We start from the raw sequence: 22,500 nt of genomic DNA on the forward strand, positions 1-22,500 counted from the left end.
CAGTGTGTATGTGATGTGAGGACCTATCTCTCTCTCTTTACAGTGTGTATGTGATGTGAGGACCTATCTCTCTCTCTTTACAGTGTGTATGTGATGTGAGGACCTATCTCTCGCTCTTTACAGTGGGTATGTGGTGTGAGGACCTATCTCTCTCTCTTTACAGTGTGTATGTGATGTGAGGGTCTATCTCTCTCTCTTTACAGTGTGTATGTGATGTGAGGGTCTATCTCTCTCTCTTTACAGTGTGTATGTGATGTGAGGGTCTATCTCTCTCGACCTACTTTCATCATACACTACATGACCAAAAGTATGTGGACACCTGCTCCTCAAACATCTTATTCCAAAATCATGGCCATTCATTTGAAGTTGGTCCCCCCTTTTGCTGCTATAACAGCCTCCACTCTTCTGGGAAGGCTTTCCACTAGATGTTGGAACATTGCTGCGGGGGCTTGCTTCCATTCAGCCACAACAGCATTAGTGAGGTCGGGCACTGATGTTGGGCGATTAGGCCTGGCTCGCAGTCGGTGTTCCAATTAATCCCAAACATGTTCAATGGGGTTGAGGTCAGGTCTCTGTGCAGGCCAATCAAGTTCTTCCACACCGATCTCGACAAAAACATTTCTGTATGGACCTCAATTTGTGCATGGGGGCATTGTCATGCTGAAACAGGAAAGGGCCTTCCCCAAACTGTTGCCAAAAAGTTGGGAGCACAGAATCTTCTAGAATGTCATTCCCTTCACTGGAACTAAGGGGCCTGTAGCCCGAACCATGAAAAACAGCCCCAGACCATTATTCCTCCTCCACCAAACTTTACAGTTGGCACTATGCATTGGGGCAGGTAGCGTTCTCCTGGCATCCGCCAAACCCAGATTCGTCCATTGGACTGCCAGATGGTGAAGCGTGATTCATCACTCCAGAGAACGCGTTTCCACTGCTCCAGAGTCCAATGGATCAAGCTTTACACCACTCCAGCCGATGCTTGGCATCACGCATGGTAATCTTAGGCTTGTGTGCTGCTGCTCGGCCATGGAAACCCATTTCAGGAAGCTCCCGACGAACTGTTCTTGTGTTGACGTTGCTTCCAGAGGCAGTTTGGAACTCGGTAGTGAGTGTTGCAACCAGGACAGATGATTTTTGGGGGCGGTGTGCGTGTTTTACGTTGAGCATAGCCTGTGAAACTAGTGAGGTCCTTTTTGGGGCATAACAATCAAAAGGAAGGGTTAGGGCTTATTATTGATACAAAAAAATATTTATAATTCACCCTCCCCCCACCCTGTTAAGAGGGGCACAGGGCAGTTTCCCTTTTCTGACCTTGTTGCAGTGTGTGTGTTCACTCGCATATGTGTGCGTATGTGTGTGTGTGTGTGTGTGTGTGTGTGTGTGTGTGTGTGTGTGTGTGTGTGTGTGTGGGTTAGAAAGAGAGAGAGAGAGAGAGTGTGTGTGTGTGTGTGTGTGTGTGTGTGTGTGTGTGTGTGTGTGTGTGTGTGTGTGTGTGTGTGTGTGTGTGTGTGTTCGTACATGTACGTGTGTGTGTGTGCGTGCATGCCTGCGTGTGTGTGTAGAGGACATGCCTCCTGTGTGGTGTTATTATCTGGCTGAGTAAACACACAGGACCGACCCCTCCTCCTCCTCCTCCTCCTCCTCCTCCTCCCCCTCCTCCTCCTCCTCCTCTCCCTCCTCCTCCTCCTCCTCCTCTAACTCTCATGTTCTTTTCCCCCATGTACCTCCTTTTACGGCCCCAACAAGGCCCGTATTCAAACACCGACCTCTCTCTTCAAACTTCTTTTCTTCCCTCTCTTTTCTCCTCCCTCCTTTGAGCAGGAAGAGAGGGAGGGAGGGATGGAGGCAGGAGTGTTTTTGTTTGTCTTTGAATTTGGCGATAGCCACGAAACTGGGTACAATCCCTTGTTGTTGTTTGGGGTTAAAGGGGGGGAGAACAACATGCTCTCTGGTGGCAGATACACACACACACACACACACACACACACACACACACACACACACACACACACACACACACACACACACACACACACACTCTCTCTCTCTCTCTTTCTAACCCAGACACACACACACACACACACACACACACACACACACACACACACTCTCTCCCTCTCTTTCTTACCCAGACACACACACACACTCTCTCTCTTTCTTACCCAGACACACTTGCACACACACACACACACACACTCTCTCTCTTTCTTACCCACACACACACTCTCTCTCTCTTTCTTACCCCCCCACACACACACACACACACACACACACACACACACACACACACACACACACACACACACACACACACACACACACACACACTCTCTCCCTTACCCAGACACACACCCAATGACTAGTGTGCCCCCAGAGAAGGGGGTTAGTTAAGTGGGGTGAAGGCTCTGCAGAGTGTGAAACGTTGATACTGTGAGGAGACTGACAGAGACTGAGGTTCACATTACCACTGTGTTAGTTACTTCAACATCTTCTAGAGGATCTCACTATGGCCTGGTGATACAACCGTCTAGAGCAGGGCTGTCTAACTCATTCCATGGAGGGCCTAGTGTCTGCCGGTTTTAGTTTATTCCTTTCAATTAATACAGACAACCAGGTGAGGGGAGTTCTTTACCAATTAGTGACCTTAATTCATCAATCAAGTACAAGGGAAGAGCGAAAACCTGCAGACTCTCAGTCCTCTGTGGAATGAGTTTGACATGTGGTCTAGAGAGAGAGAGACACATCTAGACAGCGTTGCTCAAGAGCACACAAAAAAACGATACATACCTCGGCCTAAACATCAGCACCACAGGTAACTTCCACAAAGCTGTGAACTATCTGAGAGACAAGGCAAGAAGGGCCTTCTACGCCATCAAAAGGAACATAAAATTTGACATAACAATTAGGGTCTGGTTAAAAATACTTGAATCAGTTATAGAACCCATTGCCCTTCATGGTTGTGAGATCTGGAGTCTGCCCACCAACCAAGAATTCACAAAATGGGACAAACACCAAATATCTTCCATGTACAACTTAAAATACCAAATAATGCATACAGAGCAGAATTAGGCCGATACCCGCTAATATCAACATCCAGAAAAGAGCGGTTAAATTCTACAACCACCTAAATGGAAGCTTCACAGGAGGCCCCAGGACAGCAACACAATTAGACCCAACCAAATCATGAGAAAACAAAAAGATAATTACTTGACACATTTGAAAGAATTTACAAAAAAACGGAGTAAACTAGAATGCTATTTGACCCTAAACAGAGAGTACACAGTGGCAGAATACCTGACCACTGTGACTGACCCAGACTTAAGGAAAGCTTTGACTATGTACAGACTCAGTGAGCATAGCCTTGCTATTGAGAAACGCCTCAACCTGGCTCTCAAGAGAAGACAGGCTATGTGCACACTGCCCACAAAGTGAGGTGGAAACTGAGCTGCACAGAACCACAATAAAAGGTCAACCAGTGAAGAACAAACACCATTGTAAATACAACCCATATTTATGTTTATTTACTTTCCATTTTGTACTTTAACTATTTGCACATCGTTACGACACTGTATATATACATAATATGACATTTGAAATGTCTTTATTCTTTTGGAACTTTTGTGAGTGTAATGTTTACTGTTCATTTTTATTGTTTATTTCACTTCTGTTTATTATCTACTTCACTTGCTTTGGCAATGTTAAAATATGTTTCCCATGCCAGTAACGCACACACAACAAGCTCTCACAGTCCCACTGCAGAATCAGACGCTTGTCTGTAAACGTCAAATTTCAAAGGTTAAGTTTAGGCATTCATTCGGAATGGTTAAGTTGAGGGTTAAGTTTTGGCATAGGTATTGAGCCGCAGCTCACCCACACAATTCACATAACCCACATTGGATAATAATATTGGGGTTGGATTTAAATTTAGTAAATGTGGTTGTCATTGATGGTTCACTATACTATATATGGCTGAATGCTGCGTTAATGTATTCAGCGCATTTCCAAGTATAAGACCTTTTTATAGCCAAGACCTGAAAATACCCTCACCTTCTAGAAATATCCACTCTGTTGAATCCCTCCATCAGAGCCCTGTGTAGCCTACTACTGAAATGCTACTGTACTGCTACACAGTATACAGACCCTGATGTGGTCAGACAGTATGAATGGTAGCTGTTAGTCCTGTCTCTTTACTTGGAAAATGGGGGAGAGGAGGGAGGATGAGGGAGGGGGAGAGGAGGGAGGATGAGGGAGGGGAGGAGGAGAGGAGAGGAGAGGAGAGGAGAGGAGAGGAGAGGAGAGGAGGGAGGGAGGGGGAGAGGTGGAAGAGGGACGGGGAGAGGAGGGAGGAATGGGAGGGAGAGGAGGAGGAGGAGGGATGGGGGAGAGGAGGGAGGGGGGAGAGGAGGAGGAGATGGGAGGGAGGAGGGAGGTAATGTCTCTTGCTGAGTGAGTGGATTAGTGTGAGGTAGGAAGGAGGGGAGCTGCCCCAATTACATATGAGTGTTTAAACAGGAGCCATTATCTACTGTGGCCAGCACAGCGGGGGACGCTCACACACACACACACACACTTATTGTAATGGCGTCATATAGAGGAGACCAAGGCGCAGCGTGTTGAGTGCTCATCGTTATATTTTAATGAAAACGAACACTAGACAAAATAAACAAAATGACAGCCAACAGTTCCGTCAGGTTATACAAACTAAACAGAAAACAACTACTCACGAAAACAAAGGGAAAAACAGGCTGCCTAAGTATGGCTTCCAATCAGAGACAACGATAGACAGCTGCCTCTGACTGGAAACCATACCCGGCCAAAACATAGAAAAACAAACATAGAATGCCCACCCACCTATCACACCCTGACCTAACTAAACAGAGAAAACACAGCTCTCCTAGGTCAGAGCGTGACACTTATTCCCCAACACTGCTGCATAGGGACCAGTAGAAATCAGCACTGTCAGTGCCTTTCTATTTCCCCTCTGTCAATAAGCCAATTGGATATTCCCTATACTGAAGTGTAGTCACCTACATTCTAACACTCAGCACCAATCATACCGGACACACAGTCTCCTCCCACAAAGTGTATTAAAGAGATAATCTAATAGTCAGATCTTTGTGTGATGAAACCTCAACCCATTGACTGACTACAGTACACACTTATGCATTGAGGGCCTGTCTCTCAACATAGGAATGTGTGTGTGTGTGTGTGTGTGTGTGTGTGTGTGTGTGTGTGTGTGTGTGTGTGTGTGTGTGTGTGTGTGTGTGTGTGTGTGTGTGTGTGTGTGTGTGTGTGTGTGTGCGCGCGCATGTGTATATGTTCGTATGGCCCAATATTAGTGTTTGTCTCTGTTGTTGACCCTCTTGTCCCCCTGCAGAGTCTCTGGACAAGTGGGAGCGTCTGACTGTAGCTGATTCTCTGGAGCCGGTCCAGTTTGAGGACGGGGAGAAGATCGTGGTACAGGGAGACCCCGGAGATGACTTCTTCATCATCACAGAGGTACAGGAGTGTTTGTGTGTACGCATGTCTTTTTCTGGTCGTCACTAGCTTCCACAGCCACAAAGTCATCAATATGGCTAAACCTCACCTATTTCTACAATGTATCTTCTTAAATTTAGATTTGAACCCTAACCTTAACCACACTGCTAACCTTATGTCTAACCTTCACATTAAAATAAAAACAGAAAGCTAATTTCTGTAGCCAATTTTGACTTTGTGGCTGTAGAATCTGACTTTGTGGCTGTGGAATCTGACTTTGTGGCTGTGGAATCTGACTTTGTGGCTGTGGAATCTGACTTTGTGGCTGTAGAATCTGACTTTGTGGCTGTAGAATCTGACTTTGTGGCTGTGGAATCTGACTTTGTGGCTGTAGAATCTGACTTTGTGTGATGTGATGTGTCACTGTGTCAGTGTGTGATGTGTCAGTGTGTGATGTGTCACTGTGTCAGTGTGTGTGATGTGTCACTGTGTCAGTGTGTGATGTGTCACTGTGTCAGTGTGTCAGTGTGTGTAATGTGTCACTGTGTCACTGTGTCAGTGTGTGTGATGTGTCACTGCGTCAGTGTGTGTGGTGTCACTGTGTCAGTGTGTGATGTGTCACTGTGTCAGTGTGTGATGTGTCACTGCGTCAGTGTGTGTGATGTGTCACTGTGTCAGTGTGTGTGATGTGTCAGTGTGTCAGTGTGTGTGACGTGTCACTGTGTCAGTGTGTGATGTGTCACTGTGTCAGTGTGTGTGATGTGTCACTGTGTCAGTGTGTCAGTGTGTGCTGTGTCACTGTGTCAGTGTGTGCTGTGTCACTGTGTCAGTGTGTGTGATGTGTCACTGTGTCAGTGTGTGTGATGTGTCACTGTGTCAGTGTGTGTGATGTGTCACTGTGTCAGTGTGTCAGTGTGAGATGTGTTACTGTGTCAGTGTGTGATGTGTCACTGTGTCAGTGTGTCAGTGTGTAATGTGTCACTGTGTCAGTGTGTGTGATGTGTCACTGTGTCAGTGTGTCAGTGTGAGATGTGTCACTGTGTCAGTGTGTGATGTGTCACTGTGTCAGTGTGTGTGATGTGTCACTGTCAGTGTGTGATGTGTCACTGTGTCAGTGTGTGTGATGTGTCACTGTGTCAGTGTATGTGATGTGTCACTGTGTCAGTGTGTGTGATGTGTCACTGTGTCAGTGTGTGGATGTGTCACTGTGTCAGTGTGTGTGATGTGTCACTGTGTCAGTGTGTGATGTGTCACTGTCAGTGTGTGTGATTTGTCACTGCGTCAGTGTGTGTGATGTATCACTGTGTCAGTGTGTGATGTGTCACTGTGTCAGTGTGTGTGATGTGTCACTGTGTCAGTGTGTGTGATGTGTCACTGTGTCAGTGTGTGATGTGTCACTGTGTCAGTGTGTGTGATGTGTCACTGTGTCAGTGTGTGATGTGTCACTGTGTCAGTGTGTGTGATGTGTCACTGTGTCAGTGTGTGATGTGTCACTGTGTCAGTGTGTCAGTGTGTGATGTGTCACTGTGTTAGTGTGTGATGTGTGTGATGTGTCACTGTGTCAGTGTTTGTGATGTGTCACTGTGTCAGTGTGTCACTGTGTCAGTGTGTGTGATGTGTCACTGTGTCAGTGTGTGTGATGTGTCACTGTGTCAGTGTGTGTGATGTGTCACTGTGTCAGTGTGTGATGTGTCACTGTGTCAGTGTGTGTGATGTGTCACTGTGTCAGTGTGTGTGATGTGTCACTGTGTCAGTGTGTGATGTGTCACTGCGTCAGTGTGTGTGATGTGTCACTGTGTCAGTGTGTGATGTGTCACTGTGTCAGTGTGTGAAGTGTCACTGTGTCAGTGTGTGAGATGTGTCACTGTGTCAGTAGGTGTGATGTGTCACTGTGTCACTGTGTCAGTGTGTGATGTGTCACTGTGTCAGTGTGTGATGTGTCACTGTGTCAGTGTGTGTGATGTGTCACTGTGTCAGTGTGTGATGTGTGTGATGTGTCACTGTGTCAGTGTGTGTGATGTGTCACTGTGTCAGTGTGTCACTGTGTCAGTGTGTGTGATGTGTCACTGTGTCAGTGTGTGTGATGTGTCACTGTGTCAGTGTGTGTGATGTGTCATTGTGTCAGTGTGTGATGTGTCACTGTGTCAGTGTGTGTGATGTGTCACTGTGTCAGTGTGTGTGATGTGTCACTGTGTCAGTGTGTGTGATGTGTCACTGTGTCAGTGTGTGATGTGTCACTGTGTCAGTGTGTGTGATGTGTCACTGTGTCAGTGTGTGATGTGTCACTGTGTCAGTGTGTGTGATGTGTCACTGTGTCAGTGTGTGTGATGTGTCACTGTGTCACTGTGTCACTGTGTCAGTGTGTCAGTGTGTCAGTGTGTCAGTGTGTGTGACGTGTCACTGTGTCACTGTGTCAGTGTGATGTGTCATTGTGTCAGTGTGTGATGTGTCACTGTGTCACTGTGTGATGTGTCACTGTGTCAGTGTGTCACTGTGTCAGTGTGTCACTGTGGCAGTGTGTCAGTGTGTCAATGTGTGTGACGTGTCACTGTGTCACTGTCAGTGTGATGTGTCACTGTGTCAGTGTGTGATGTGTCACTGTGTCACTGTGTGATGTGTCACTGTGTCAGTGTGTCACTGTGTCAGTGTGTCACTGTGTCAGTGTGTCACTGTGTCAGTGTGTCAGTGTGATGTGCTCTTTGTATATCTGTGGTTACGTGTGTATCAACGTCTATGATGGAAGTCCAGTGTCTTGTTGCTGTATATCAATACTTCCTCTTGCCTGAGGTCGATGACAACTGTGGGCCCAGGTCGAATACGTATCATCAGCTGGGGACCCTGGCAGGGCAATGTATGTGTCATTATCCCGAGACGTAGACGGCGCTTAGTTTGAGATCAAAACTGATTACATCCTTATTGGCTCAAGGAGACAGACGAAGGGGCGTTGTGAGGTGTGTGTGTGTTTGTGTGCGTGGTGCATGCGTGTGTGTGTTCTGAGGGAGAGTGTGAATGAGTGAGGGGTTTGGGAGAAGGGGGCTGGTCACACTGCTAGCTTTGTGGTTGTGTGGAGCAGGGCCCCTTAGAGCAGGGCCCCCCACCTGACAGACAGTCAATCAGCCTAACACACTTTTGATTAACTCCATAGTTTACAGGGGGTTCCACCAGGGTCAAGCCAAGAGGACCAGTGTGTGTGAGGGGGGTCATCTGTCGTTTCTTTGGTCTGTTGTTTTCACCTCCTGTTTCTCATCCTTTCACAACCCTCAGCTCCTGTTTAAACTTGGCTTGCTCTCATTCCTTTCCTCTCTCCCCCTCTCCTTCTCATCTCTCTTTCCCTCTCTCTCTCTCTCCCCCTCTCCTTCTCTCTCTACCTCTTAGTCTCTCTCTCTCTCTACCTCCCTCTCTCTTCCTTACGCTCTCTCTCTCTACCCCTCCAAACCTCTCTCTCCATCTCTACTCTTCTCGCTCTACCTCCTCTCTCTCTTTTACCCCTTATTCCCCTTCCCCTCTCTCTTTCTCTCTCAGCCCTAACAATAGCCCCAGTGGTTGGTAGCTAGCTAGCATGGAGCTCTGTGAGCCAAGCCCCAGTAAGGCGCAGCTGAGACTGGAGGACTGGAGGGGTATTATCAGTGAAGTATCCCTCCTTTTGGCTCTCTCTCCAGCTGCACCAATGAGCCTGCAGCACTGGAGCCACAGCCCTCCCCCTCTACCTCCTTCGTTCCCTCACTTTCTACATTCCTCTCCCATCCTCTCTAGTCTGGAAAGCAACTGCATTGACTGTGCTGTCCTCTCCTTGTTTCTAGATTGGCTGTACTGTCCTCTCCTTGTTTCTACATCGACTGTGCTGTCCTCTCCTTGTTTCTATATTGACTGTGCTGTCCTCTCCCTGTTTCTATATTGACTGTGCTGTCCTCTCCTTGTTTCTAGATCAACTGTACTGTCCTCTCCTCGTTTCTAGATCGACTGTGCTGTCCTCTCCTTGTTTCTAGATTGGCTGTACTGTCCTCTCCTTGTTTCTACATCGACTGTGCTGTCCTCTCCTTGTTTCTATATTGACTGTGCTGTCCTCTCCCTGTTTCTATATTGACTGTGCTGTCCTCTCCTTGTTTCTAGATCAACTGTACTGTCCTCTCCTCGTTTCTAGATCGACTGTGCTGTCCTCTCCTTGTTTCTACATTGACTGTACTGTCCTCTCCCTGTTTCTAGATTGACTGTGCTGTTCTCTCCTTGTTTCAGATTGACTGTGCTGTCCTCTCCTTGTTTCTACATCGACTGTGCAGTCCTCTCCCTGTTTCTATATTGACTGTGCTGTCCTCTCCCTGTTTCTAGATCGACTGTGCTGTCCTCTCCTTGTTTCTAGATTGACTGTGCTGTCCTCACCTTGTTTCTAGATTGACTGTGCTGTCCCCACCTTGTTTCTAGATTGACTGTGCTGTCCTCACCTTGTTTCTAGATTGACTGTGCTGTCCTCACCTTGTTTCTAGATTGACTGTGCTGTCCTCTCCCTGTTTCTAGATTGACTGTGCTGTCCTCTCCTTGTTTCAGATTGACTGTGCTGTCCTCTCCTTGTTTCTACATCGACTGTGCAGTCCTCTCCCTGTTTCTATATTGACTGTGCTGTCCTGTCATTGTTTCAGATTGACTGTGCTGTCCTCACCTTGTTTCTAGATTGACTGTGCTATCCTCTCCTTGTTTCTACATCGACTGTGCTGTCCTCTCCTTGTTTCTATATTGACTGTGCTGTCCTCTCCCTGTTTCTATATTGACTGTGCTGTCCTCTCCTTGTTTCTAGATCAACTGTACTGTCCTCTCCTCGTTTCTAGATCGACTGTGCTGTCCTCTCCTTGTTTCTACATTGACTGTACTGTCCTCTCCCTGTTTCTACATCGACTGTGCAGTCCTCTCCCTGTTTCTATATTGACTGTGCTGTCCTCTCCCTGTTTCTAGATCGACTGTGCTGTCCTCTCCTTGTTTCTAGATTGACTGTGCTGTCCTCACCTTGTTTCTAGATTGACTGTGCTGTCCCCACCTTGTTTCTAGATTGACTGTGCTGTCCTCACCTTGTTTCTAGATTGACTGTGCTGTCCTCACCTTGTTTCCAGATTGACTGTGCTGTCCTCTCCCTGTTTCTAGATTGACTGTGCTGTCCTCTCCTTGTTTCAGATTGACTGTGCTGTCCTCTCCTTGTTTCTACATCGACTGTGCAGTCCTCTCCCTGTTTCTATATTGACTGTGCTGTCCTGTCATTGTTTCAGATTGACTGTGCTGTCCTCACCTTGTTTCTAGATTGACTGTGCTATCTTCTCCTTGTTTCTACATCGACTGTGCTGTCCTCTCCTTGTTTCTAGATTGACTGTGCTGTCCTCTCCCTGTTTCTAGATCGACTGTGCTGTCCTCTCCTTGTTTCTAGATTGACTGTGCTGTCCTCTCCCTGTTTCTAGATCGACTGTGCTGTCCTCTCCTTGTTTCTAGATTGACTGTGCTGTCCTCTCCTTGTTTCTAGATTGACTGTGCTGTCCTCTCCTTGTTTCTAGATTGACTGTGCTGTCCTCTCCTTGTTTCTAGATTGACTGTGTTGTCCTCTCCCTGTTTCTATATTGACTGTGCTGTCCTCTCATTGTTTCAGATTGACTGTGCTGTCCTCACCTTGTTTCAGATTGAATTTGCTGTCCTCTCCTTGTTTCTACATCGACTGTGCAGTCCTCTCCCTGTTTCTATATTGACTGTGCTGTCCTGTCATTGTTTCAGATTGACTGTGCTGTCCTCACCTTGTTTCTAGATTGACTGTGCTATCTTCTCCTTGTTTCTACATCGACTGTGCTGTCCTCTCCTTGTTTCTAGATTGACTGTGCTGTCCTCTCCTTGTTTCTAGATTGACTGTGTTGTCCTCTCCCTGTTTCTATATTGACTGTGCTGTCCTCTCATTGTTTCAGATTGACTGTGCTGTCCTCACCTTGTTTCTAGATTGACTGTGCTGTCCTCACCTTTTTTCTAGATTGACTGTGCTGTCCTCTCCCTGTTTCTATATTGACTGTGCTGTCCTCTCCTTGTTTCTAGATCAACTGTACTGTCCTCTCCTCGTTTCTAGATTGACTGTGCTGTCCTCTCCTTGTTTCTACATCGACTGTGCTGTCCTCTCCCTGTTTCTAGATTGACTGTGCTGTCCTCTCCTTGTTTCTAGATTGACTGTGCTGTCCTCACCTTGTTTCTAGATTGACTGTGCTGTCCTCACCTTGTTTCTAGATTGACTGTGCTGTCCTCACCTTGTTTCTAGATTGACTGTGCTGTCCTCTCCCTGTTTCTAGATTGACTGTGCTGTCCTCTCCTTGTTTCAGATTGAATTTGCTGTCCTCTCCTTGTTTCTACATCGACTGTGCAGTCCTCTCCCTGTTTCTATATTGACTGTGCTGTCCTGTCATTGTTTCAGATTGACTGTGCTGTCCTCACCTTGTTTCTAGATTGACTGTGCTATCTTCTCCTTGTTTCTAAATCGACTGTGCTGTCCTCTCCTTGTTTCTAGATTGACTGTGCTGTCCTCTCCCTGTTTCTAGATCGACTGTGCTGTCCTCTCCTTGTTTCTAGATTGACTGTGCTGTCCTCACCTTGTTTCTAGATTGACTGTGCTGTCCTCACCTTGTTTCTAGATTGACTGTGCTGTCCTCACCTTGTTTCTAGATTGACTGTGCTGTCCTCAACTTGTTTCTAGATTGACTGTGCTGTCCTCTCCCTGTTTCTAGATTGAGTGTGCTGTCCTCACCTTGTTTCTAGATTGACTGTGCTGTCCTCACCTTGTTTCTAGATTGACTGTGCTGTCCTCAACTTGTTTCTAGATTGACTGTGCTGTCCTCACCTTTTTTCTAGATTGACTGTGCTGTCCTCTCCCTGTTTCTATATTGACTGTGCTGTCCTCTCCTTGTTTCTAGATCAACTGTACTGTCCTCTCCTCGTTTCTAGATCGACTGTGCTGTCCTCTCCTTGTTTCTACATCGACTGTGCTGTCCTCTCCCTGTTTCTAGATTGACTGTGCTGTTCTCTCCTTGTTTCAGATTGACTGTGCTGTCCTCTCCTTGTTTCTACATCGACTGTGCAGTCCTCTCCCTGTTTCTATATTGACTGTGCTGTCCTCTCCCTGTTTCTAGATCGACTGTGCTGTCCTCTCCTTGTTTCTAGATTGACTGTGCTGTCCTCACCTTGTTTCTAGATTGACTGTGCTGTCCTCACCTTGTTTCTAGATTGACTGTGCTGTCCTCACCTTGTTTCTAGATTGACTGTGCTGTCCTCACCTTGTTTCTAGATTGACTGTGCAGTCCTGAACTTGTTTCTAGATTGACTGTGCAGTCCTCACCTTGTTTCTAGATTGACTGTGCAGTCCTCTCCTTGTTTCAGATTGACTGTGCTGTCCTCTCCTTGTTTCTACATCGACTGTGCAGTCCTCTCCCTGTTTCTATATTGACTGTGCTGTCCTCTCATTGTTTCAGATTGACTGTGCTGTCCTCACCTTGTTTCTAGATTGACTGTGCTATCCTCTCCTTGTTTCTACATCGACTGTGCTGTCCTCTCCTTGTTTCTAGATTGACTGTGCTGTCCTCTCCCTGTTTCTAGATCGACTGTGCTGTCCTCTCCTTGTTTCTAGATTGACTGTGCTGTCCTCACCTTGTTTCTAGATTGACTGTGCTGTCCTCACCTTGTTTCTAGATTGACTGTGCTGTCCTCAACTTGTTTCTAGATTGACTGTGCTGTCCTCTCCCTGTTTCTAGATTGAGTGTGCTGTCCTCACCTTGTTTCTAGATTGACTGTGCTGTCCTCACCTTGTTTCTAGATTGACTGTGCTGTCCTCAACTTGTTTCTAGATTGACTGTGCTATCCTCTCCTTGTTTCTAGATTGACTGTGCTGTCCTCTCCTTGTTTCTAGATTGACTGTGCTATCCTCTCCCTGTTTCTATATTGACTGTGCTGTCCTCTCATTGTTTCAGATTGACTGTGCTGTCCTCACCTTGTTTCTAGATTGACTGTGCTGTCCTCACCTTTTTTCTAGATTGACTGTGCTGTCCTCAACTTGTTTCTAGATTGACTGTGCTGTCCTCTCCCTGTTTCAAGATTGAGTGTGCTGTCCTCACCTTGTTTCTAGATTGACTGTGCTATCCTCTCCTTGTTTCTAGATTGACTGTGCTGTCCTCAACTTGTTTCTAGATTGACTGTGCTGTCCTCACCTTGTTTCTAGATTGACTGTGCTGTCCTCTCCTTGTTTCTACATTGACTGTGCTGTCCTCACCTTGTTTCTAGATTGACTGTGCTGTCCTCACCTTGTTTCTAGATTGACTGTGCTATCCTCTCCTTGTTTCTAGATTGACTGTGCTGTCCTCACCTTGTTTCTAGATTGAGTGTGCTGTCCTCACCTTGTTTCTAGATTGACTGTGCTATCCTCTCCTCGTTTCTAGATTGACTGTGCTGTCCTCTCCCTGTTTCTAGATTGAGTGTGCTGTCCTCACCTTGTTTCTAGATTGACTGTCCTGTCCTCACCTTGTTTCTAGATTGAGTGTGCTGTCCTCACCTTGTTTCTAAATTGACTGTGCTGTCCTCTCCCTGTTTCTAGATTGACTGTGCTGTCCTCAACTTGTTTCTAGATTGACGGTGCTATCCTCTCCTTGTTTCTAGATTGACTGTGCTGTCCTCAACTTGTTTCTAGATTGACTGTGCTGTCCTCACCTTTTTTCTAGATTGACTGTGCTATCCTCTCCTTGTTTCTAGATTGACTGTGCTGTCCTCAACTTGTTTCTAGATTGACTGTGCTGTCCTCAACTTGTTTCTAGATTGACTGTGCTATCCTCTCCCTGTTTCTAGATTGCCTGTTCCATCCCCCTCATAGTTTCTAGATTCCATTACAGGTCAGGTGATGTGAGAGAGAGAAGAGAGGCAGGTCAGATACTGCAGAGTCTAGACTTCCAGTTGTAGGCTAAGGCCCTGACCATAGGCATAGTAGAGACAGGCTGGAGAGGAGATACATACATAGAGAGCAGAAAGCACAGAGAGAGATGAACCAAAAAGGAAAGAGACTGTTTTTGTAGAGAGAGAGAGAGAGAGAGATGAGAGAGAGAGAGAGAGAGTGCTTGTCTGACTCTGGACTTCCCCTCCAGCGGGCCCTCAGCCCAGTCAGTCCATTCCTCTGCCCCCCTGGGTATTCTCTGGTCCCTATGTGTCTCTGACAGATCAGGACCCCACTGAGAACATGGCCCTTTTTAAACAGGAACAGGCATCTGGTGTCATTTCTAAAGCCCCAGGAAAAGAATAGGGGAAATTTCCCATTGAAATCTGAAAAAAACCTGTATTTCTCACTGGTTTAATTTCAGAGGGACATCCAGGCCTCCTGTCTTTTCTATCATCTGTCTGAGTCACTCTTTCATTCCTTTCTCATGGGTGTCAGCATGGGTACCCCATGCCAGGGTGTCCGCGGGTCCTTAAACAGTCATAAAAAGTATTCAATTCATTTATCTGAAGTCTTAAAATGTCTTAAATTCAATTTGAAAAGGTTTCAGTTAGATTATAAAAAAATTATGAATATTTTAAATTTCGGTTTCAATATTTATTTTTTTACTTTAAATGCGTTATGCACTATGTGGGTTGTAATGCTGTAACAACACAGAATAAAACTATTCATAAAAGTCCAATGAAGATAGTGACTGCCCATTATCACTTATTAACCACCACTTATTCCCATTACTTTAAAATATTTCAGTTGTGTATATTACATTTGTTTATTTGATGACTTTATTATTTCATTCCAAGTCATCATCTCATGTCTATAGAGCTGCTGCCAATGGTGACTGACAACAATCACTATCTCAGTAGTTCAAAGTAAATCAGGCATACTTTATGACTGCTGAATACCAACTATCAATCACTTAGATCATGTATTGTCAGGTAGACATACCTCTCGAAGCAACTGCTCTCTATGTTTCCCCTCTTGATCATGAATTTTTATGTCTCTTATGTAGCAGGCGTAAAAGATACACAGTCCGGACAAGTAGTCACGCAATGGATTATGGTAATTGTAGTTAATTATCACATTTTCTGCACTAAACTATGTAGAACATTGGGAAACTACAACTCCATCACACAGTTCGGGCATGATCTGATTAACTCTAGAGAATTGTATTTATTTATATTTAACTTTGCAAGTCAGTTAAGAACAAATTCTTATTTACAATGACAGCCTAGGAACAGTGGGTTAACTTGCCTTGTTCAGGGGAAGAACGACAGATTTTTACCTTGTCGGCTCGGGGATTTGATCTAGCAACCTTCCGGTTACTGGCCCAACGCTCTAACCACTAGGCTACCTGCCGCCCCGAAGAGAAACTGCAGGTCAATGTGCACATTGAGCTAACAGCAAAAAAAAACTATCTGAAATGGAATTCAAATAATTGAACCAATGTTAGTCAGTGACGTTTTGGTTAGTTTCTCAGAACTAGTATTTGAGATGATGCTCCAGCAGAATGGAGCAGTGAATGCATCAAGTAGCCTATATAGGCCTGTACTGTTAGATCAATTGCATGGCTATCTAGCAGTAAATATCATATTTACAGTTAGCAATCTAGCTAATGTGTTTTGAGTTCCCACTTCCTCAGGTGCTGAATGATGTAGCACAGGCATAGCACACAAAAAAACATAGAAGGCAAATTCATCTCTAAAGAGCCAAACACATTATTCTGGATCCTATTTTGACATGGTGCAAATCCAAATATCCATAATGCATTTCCTGAATATATTAGATGAAACAGCTAACTTATTTCATGTCTTACTTGGCACTGGAAAAAGACAGTGTAGAGCCCTCCTGCTTAGCTACCTTGCTTCAAAGTATAGCCATTTGATACCTGATTCACTGAATGAAGGACTTATTTGATTAGACTATTTGGTTGTAGGCTAATGTTCTGATGTCATAGTATAACACCTCCAGGAGAGCTACTGGGTGTGGAGATGTTTGTTCCAGCCCTACTCTAACATCCATACCACTGTGAAAGAATGCCTTGAAGTAAAATACACAGCACTGTTACTGTATAAAACACATGTGGTCAACTCTCCATCTGAAGAGCTAGGCCACTGGGTGTGCAGGCATTTCATCCAGCCCTGCTCAAGCACACCTGAGTCAGCTTAACAAGGTTCTGTTGTTGCCTGTTGAGCAGTTGATTGGTATGGTATTGAGCATCATTACACTAAGCTGGTGTTAGTATCGTAGCCAAAATTCTGATTACAGAGTTTGTGATCTAGCTATTGATTAGTCCATTGGGGTTGCCTTTTTATTTTATTTATTTTTATTTCACCTTTATTTAACCAGGTAGGCTAGTTGAGAACAAGTTCTAATTTGCAACTGCGACCTGGCCAAGATAAAGCAAAGCAGTTCGACACATACAACAACACAGAGTTACACGTGGAATAAACAAACATACAATCAATAATACAGTAGATAAATCTGTATACAGCATGTGCAAATGAGGTAGGATAAGAGAGGTAAGGCAATAAATAGGCCATGGTGGCAAAATAATTACAATATAGCAGTTAAACACTGGAATGGTAGGATGTGCAGAAGATGAATGTGCAAGTTGAGATACTGGGGTGCAAAGGAGCAAAATAAATAAATAAATACAGTATGGGGATGAGGTAGATTGGATGGGCTATTTACAGATGAGCTATGTACAGGTACAGTTAATATGGGCAACCCCATGCTTCAGACATCTATAGCATAGCCACTTTGCTACTACAACGGTAAGGCTATAGGATTATACTTATTGATAAAATAGCACACCTGCCTAATATGATCTAGGCTATAGCCTTTGGTGAAAGAGCCAACCCTAAAAATACTACTTTTTACCAACATGGGTTCATTTCTGTTGAGGAATATTGGCAGGTGTGTGATGCTCACAGACCTCAAAATTGGTATTAAATTCAATTCCAATTGGCATTAAAAAGTCTTAAATACCTGATACCTGCATGTTTTACAATCAACATCTTTCTGTATTATAGTACTGTTCTGTATATTTATCCCTCCCTTCTTCTTTTTTGATCACTCGCTCTCTCTCTCTCTCTCTCTCTCTCTCTCTGTCTGGAGTCGTCAGTATCGCTATATATGTTATATTTATCCATCACTCTCTTCTTCTTCTCTCTCTCTCTCTCGCTCTCCCTCCCTCTCCCTCTTTTGCTCCCTCCCTGGAGGCTGGCTCTCCTGACCCTGTGTGAAACTCAGCAGAGCCACATTCCACCAGACAACCGCCCTGCTCTGGGAAAGTCAGACCCAGCCACAGAAAGAGGGAGAGAGAGAGAGAGGGGGAGAGAGGGAGAGGAAAGGAGGGATGAGCTAAGGAGCAAGAGGGAGAGATGGAAGGCAGAGGAGAGGCTGAGGGGTTGGGGGGTATACCACATCATATCTTGACGTTGTTGTTGCAACCTATCATTTGTCATACTTTCATCTCCTCCCTTAGTTTTTTCTCACCGATGCTTAGATAAGCCCTGACAACTATCCCTTCTTCATTTGAAAAAGTCCTCTAATCCTTCTCTCTCTCCCCCTCTTTCTCTACCTCCTTCTCTCTCTCTCTCTCGCTCTTCCTCCCTTTCCCTTCTTCTCTTTCTCTCTCTTTCTGTGGTCTCTCTCTCTGCCAAAAGACAAACCCCCAATCACTAATTAAATGGTGCTTATGAGGGATTAAAAAACATGTGGGATAAAGACATCACTTTCTTTTCACGCACCCCAAAGGAGAGGAGAGAGGGAATAGGGCCTTAATGAAAAGTGACGTGTTTACATTTCTTCTCACACTGTACAAACCAGCCTATACACAGGCTGTCAGGCGGTGGCCGTGAAGAAGACTACGCCTCACCAAAGGATAGGAGGGGTGTAGACGCCTCTCACTGTTCAGGAGGCGATGCCGCTGACACACACACAGATCACACAAACACACCAGGGCCGTAGCCAGTCTGGGTCTTAGTGAGGTGGGGTGGAGGGGCTTGGTAAAAACAGAACAATTATATTTGGAGAACAGAAAAAAATTACCCCAGCCATTATCACTTCATTCACCTCAGTAACAAACATATATCCTATTAGCTATACAATTAGCCGCTACACATTAACAAAAAAATAACATTTAATACGGGATCTGTTAGCAGAAATTATATTTTATTAAATGGAGTCAGATGAACTTATATAATATTTATGTTTCTGAGTGCAGTTTGAAGGAAGTTGCTAACTAGCGTTAGCACAATGATTGGAAGTCTATGGTAACTGCTAGCATGCTAGTAGATACCATAGACTTCCAGTCATTGCACTAACGCTAGTTAGCATAGAGTACCACAGTATGAGTCATAATACCCATAAAACCTAGTGGTCAAACAGGGAAATGGTTCCAATCGTTTTTCCACCATTCCCATAGGGGATTTTAGAGACAGTTAAAATAATGTCTGTTACATGTAGGCTTACCCTGGTGTGACATTTTGATTACCTTGTAAATCTTTCCCTGACAAGGTGACTTATCAATATATTCGCCTTTATAAAGTCCCAATAAATGAAACGCTAATTAGCTGCTAATGTGGCTATCATAAAGAACTATAAATGCCATGATGATCTGGACGAGACTGCCAAATCGTGGCAAAGGTAAGAATCTCTTGATTAACTATCTAATGTTAGCTAAATGTAGTAATACATAAGCCTACACGAAACACAGCCCTTATTTTAAGTGTTTCTAAAATCCCCTATGAATTGAAAAACGATAGGAACCATTTCCCTGTTTGACCGCTAGGTTTTATGGGTATTATGACACCTCCACTGTGGGCTGGCAAAACTACCTCTAACTTCCTTCATACTGGATTCATACTGGAGGTGTAAACTGGTATCCATGAGTTCATCTGACTCTGGGGAAGTAGATAAAGCACCTCATTGTCAAAATCCCGAAGTAACCCTTCAACAAAAGTTAAACAAATACGTTTTCTTTACAGAACCTTTTTCTGTTGCAGTTTTACAGCAAATTTCCTGCAATTTTACACAATTTGCCATGGGGTGGGGACAATTTATTTTGCAGTTTTAAAAGCTAATTTCTTGCAATTCCACACATTTTGCCATTATGTCATGTTAATATGATATCTGAATGAGAGTGACTAACAAAATCAACGTGGGCCCCCTCGAGGTCAGTGCCCCTGGGCACGTGCCCGGTCGGTAATTCGGCCACGATTACTACAAGTTTAGATAGCTGGCTAGACTAAATCAAATCAAATCAAATGTATTTATATAGCCCTTCTTACATCAGCTGATATCTCAAAGTGCTGTACAGAAACCCAGCCTAAAACCCCAAACAGCAAGCAATGCAGGTGTAGAAGCACGGTGGCTAACTAGACTAATTTACCAATCTAATAAAGGTAGACTCTGAGAAATGACATTGCCACGAGCAGAACTGCAGATATTGAGATGAGCGAGATGCAAGACACACACAGTATCTGCACATTTGCACTGATTCACTTCACACTGTTCACAGCGTGGTAGCCAACGGACCAAAACAGCTGAGAAGTTGAGCCTCAAGCTTCAACACTCTGTTGTTGCAGAAATTGACCCAGTATGCTGTTTACTTTCTGCTTCTAAATCATATCACTGAGTCTACCTTTAACTGACACGGGCTAATTGAGTGACTGTCAGTGAGTGACATATAACAAGAGGAAAGCTGCTGATGCACAACCAAGTTTTAACATGGAACCTTTCTACTATTCTAACTCTCTACAGTAAGTTGAGACCCGACTGAGTTCCCCAAAACATTTGTTTTCTGAGGTCCGAACCTTGGTGTCCTCATACTGTATGTATCTATGGCCCTTGTACACACATACACTATGCTACTCAGGACTGTAAATCAATATAGCTTAGTGGAAATGTGTACTACAGTGATTATTCTCTCAGTGATTACGATGAGGTCGTGTTTTGGACACACTGTGGACCCCACTATTTGGGACGCAGCCTCCACGTCACTCCCTAAAAAAACACCCTCACTGATGTTATTCCCATCCAGACAGACTTTCATATCATATGGTTATTTGTCTTCCTTCCTCATAGCAGCAGCAGCCGCAGCTACCATCATATCATTGCTCTTGAGGGTATTACACTGTCAGCAATAAGATAGTTCATGTAGGGATAGGCTCTTTGTTGTCTACCACTGGCTATGTCCCCTAAAGTGCTCTGTAAGTCATCTGACTGTGTGTGTGTGTGTGTGTGTGTGTGTGTGTGTGTGTGTGTGTGTGTGTGTGTGTGTGTGTGTGTGTGTGTGTGTGTGTGTGTGTGTGTGTGTGTGTGTGTGTGTGTGTGTGTGTGTGTGGGTACAGGCTAAAAAGGTGAGGCAGTGCAGACACTGAGTGCTGGGTGGCCTCGTCTGAACAAGCTACTCAAAGTATCTCCTTTCTCTTCTCTCCTCCTCTCCTCCTCCCTCCATCCCTCTTTCTTTGTCTATCCCCTGTGTTTGTTCAGCAGTCATTACTTCCTGCTTCTGAGCCACAAAATTTCGACATGTCACACGCAAACTGACCCCTTGCATTCTGAAATACTGTGTGTGTGCTTGTGTGTGTGTGCACTTTGCGTGTGTTTGCATGCGTACATGAGTGTGTGTGTGCTTGTTTGTGTGTGTGTGTGTGTGTGTGTGTGTGTGTGTGTGTGTGTGTGTGTGTGTGTTTTTGTGTGTGTGTGTGTGTGTGTGTGTGTGTGTGTGTGTGTGTGTGTGTGTGTGTGTGTGAGAGAGATTTTCTGTGTTGGGTTTGTTTCTTTGGTCTCAGACCGACATACACACCCAGTGCTATCTACCCAGTGATCTCTCCTGGAGGTTTAGTATTTAGCAGAGTGATGGATGTTGTCTGCCTGTCATTAGGTGGACCTGCTCTCTCTCTCTCTCTGTCTCTCTGTCTCTCTCGCTGTCTCTCTCTGTCTCTCTCACTCTCTCTCTCTCCTCTCTCTCCCCTCTCTTTCTCTCTCTCTGTCCTTCTGTCTACCTTCCCCAATGCCCCTCTGTCTCTCTCTCTCTCTCCCCTCTCTTTCTCTCTCTCTGTCCTTCTGTCTACCTTCCCCAATGCCCCTCTGTCTCTCTCTCTCTCTCTCTCTCTCTCTCTCTCTCTCTCTCGCTACCCCTCCCTCCCCTTCCCTCCCAACTCTTCCTCCCCTCCCTCCCTCTGCCCTGATCCACCTCTATGCAGACGACACCATTCTGTATACATCTGGCCCTTCTTTGGACACTGTGTTAACTAACCTCCAAACGAGCTTCAATGCCATACAACTCTCCTTCAACTGCTCTTAAACGCTAGTAAAACTAAGTGCATGCTTTTCAACCGTTCGCTACCCGCACCCGCCCGCACGACTAGCATCACTACCCTGGACGGTTCTGACTTAGAATATGTGGACAACTACAAATACCTAGGTGTCTGGTTAGACTCCTTCCAGACTCATATTAAACATCTCCAATCCAAAATCAAATCTAGAATCGGCTTTCTATTTCGCAACAAAGCCTCCTTTACTCACGCCGCCAAACTTACCCTCATAAAACTGACTATCCTACCGATCCTCGACTTCGGTGATGTCATCTACAAAATAGCTTCCAACACTCTACTCAGCAAACTTGATGCAGTCTATCACAGTGCCATCCGTTTTATTACCAAAGCCCCTTATACCACCCACCACTGCGACCTGTATGCTCTCGTTGGCTGGCCCTCGCTACATATTTGTCTCCAGACCCACTGGCTCCAGGTCATCTATAAATCTATGCTAGGTAATGCTCAGCCTTATCTCAGCTCACTGGTCACCATAGCAGCACCCACCCGTAGCACGCGCTCCAGCATGTATATCTCACTGGTCACCCCCAAAGCCAACACCTCCTTTGGCCGCCTTCACTTCCAGTTCTCTGCTGCCAATGACTGGAACGAATTGCAAAAATCGCTGAAGGTGGAGACTTATATTTCCCTCACTAACTTTAAACATCAGCTATCTGAGCAGCTAACCGATCACTGCAGCTGTGCATAGTCCATCTG

The 22,500-nt window shown here is 45.2% G+C and overlaps 1 long non-coding RNA gene across 2 annotated transcripts in view; it reads left to right on the forward strand.

The window, feature by feature from the left end:
• LOC106606484 (cAMP-dependent protein kinase type I-beta regulatory subunit) overlaps positions 1-22,500 on the forward strand; it is a 231,754-nt gene that overhangs the window by 191,335 nt on the left and 17,919 nt on the right. For both annotated transcript variants that reach the window (XR_006770161.1, XR_006770162.1), the window contains one exon: positions 5,378-5,499. This is a non-coding gene — a long non-coding RNA (cAMP-dependent protein kinase type I-beta regulatory subunit). The remainder of the gene's footprint in view (positions 1-5,377; positions 5,500-22,500) is intronic.

This window comes from Salmo salar, chromosome ssa06 (genome assembly GCF_905237065.1).
Source record: "Salmo salar chromosome ssa06, Ssal_v3.1, whole genome shotgun sequence".
NCBI lineage: Eukaryota > Metazoa > Chordata > Actinopteri > Salmoniformes > Salmonidae > Salmo > Salmo salar.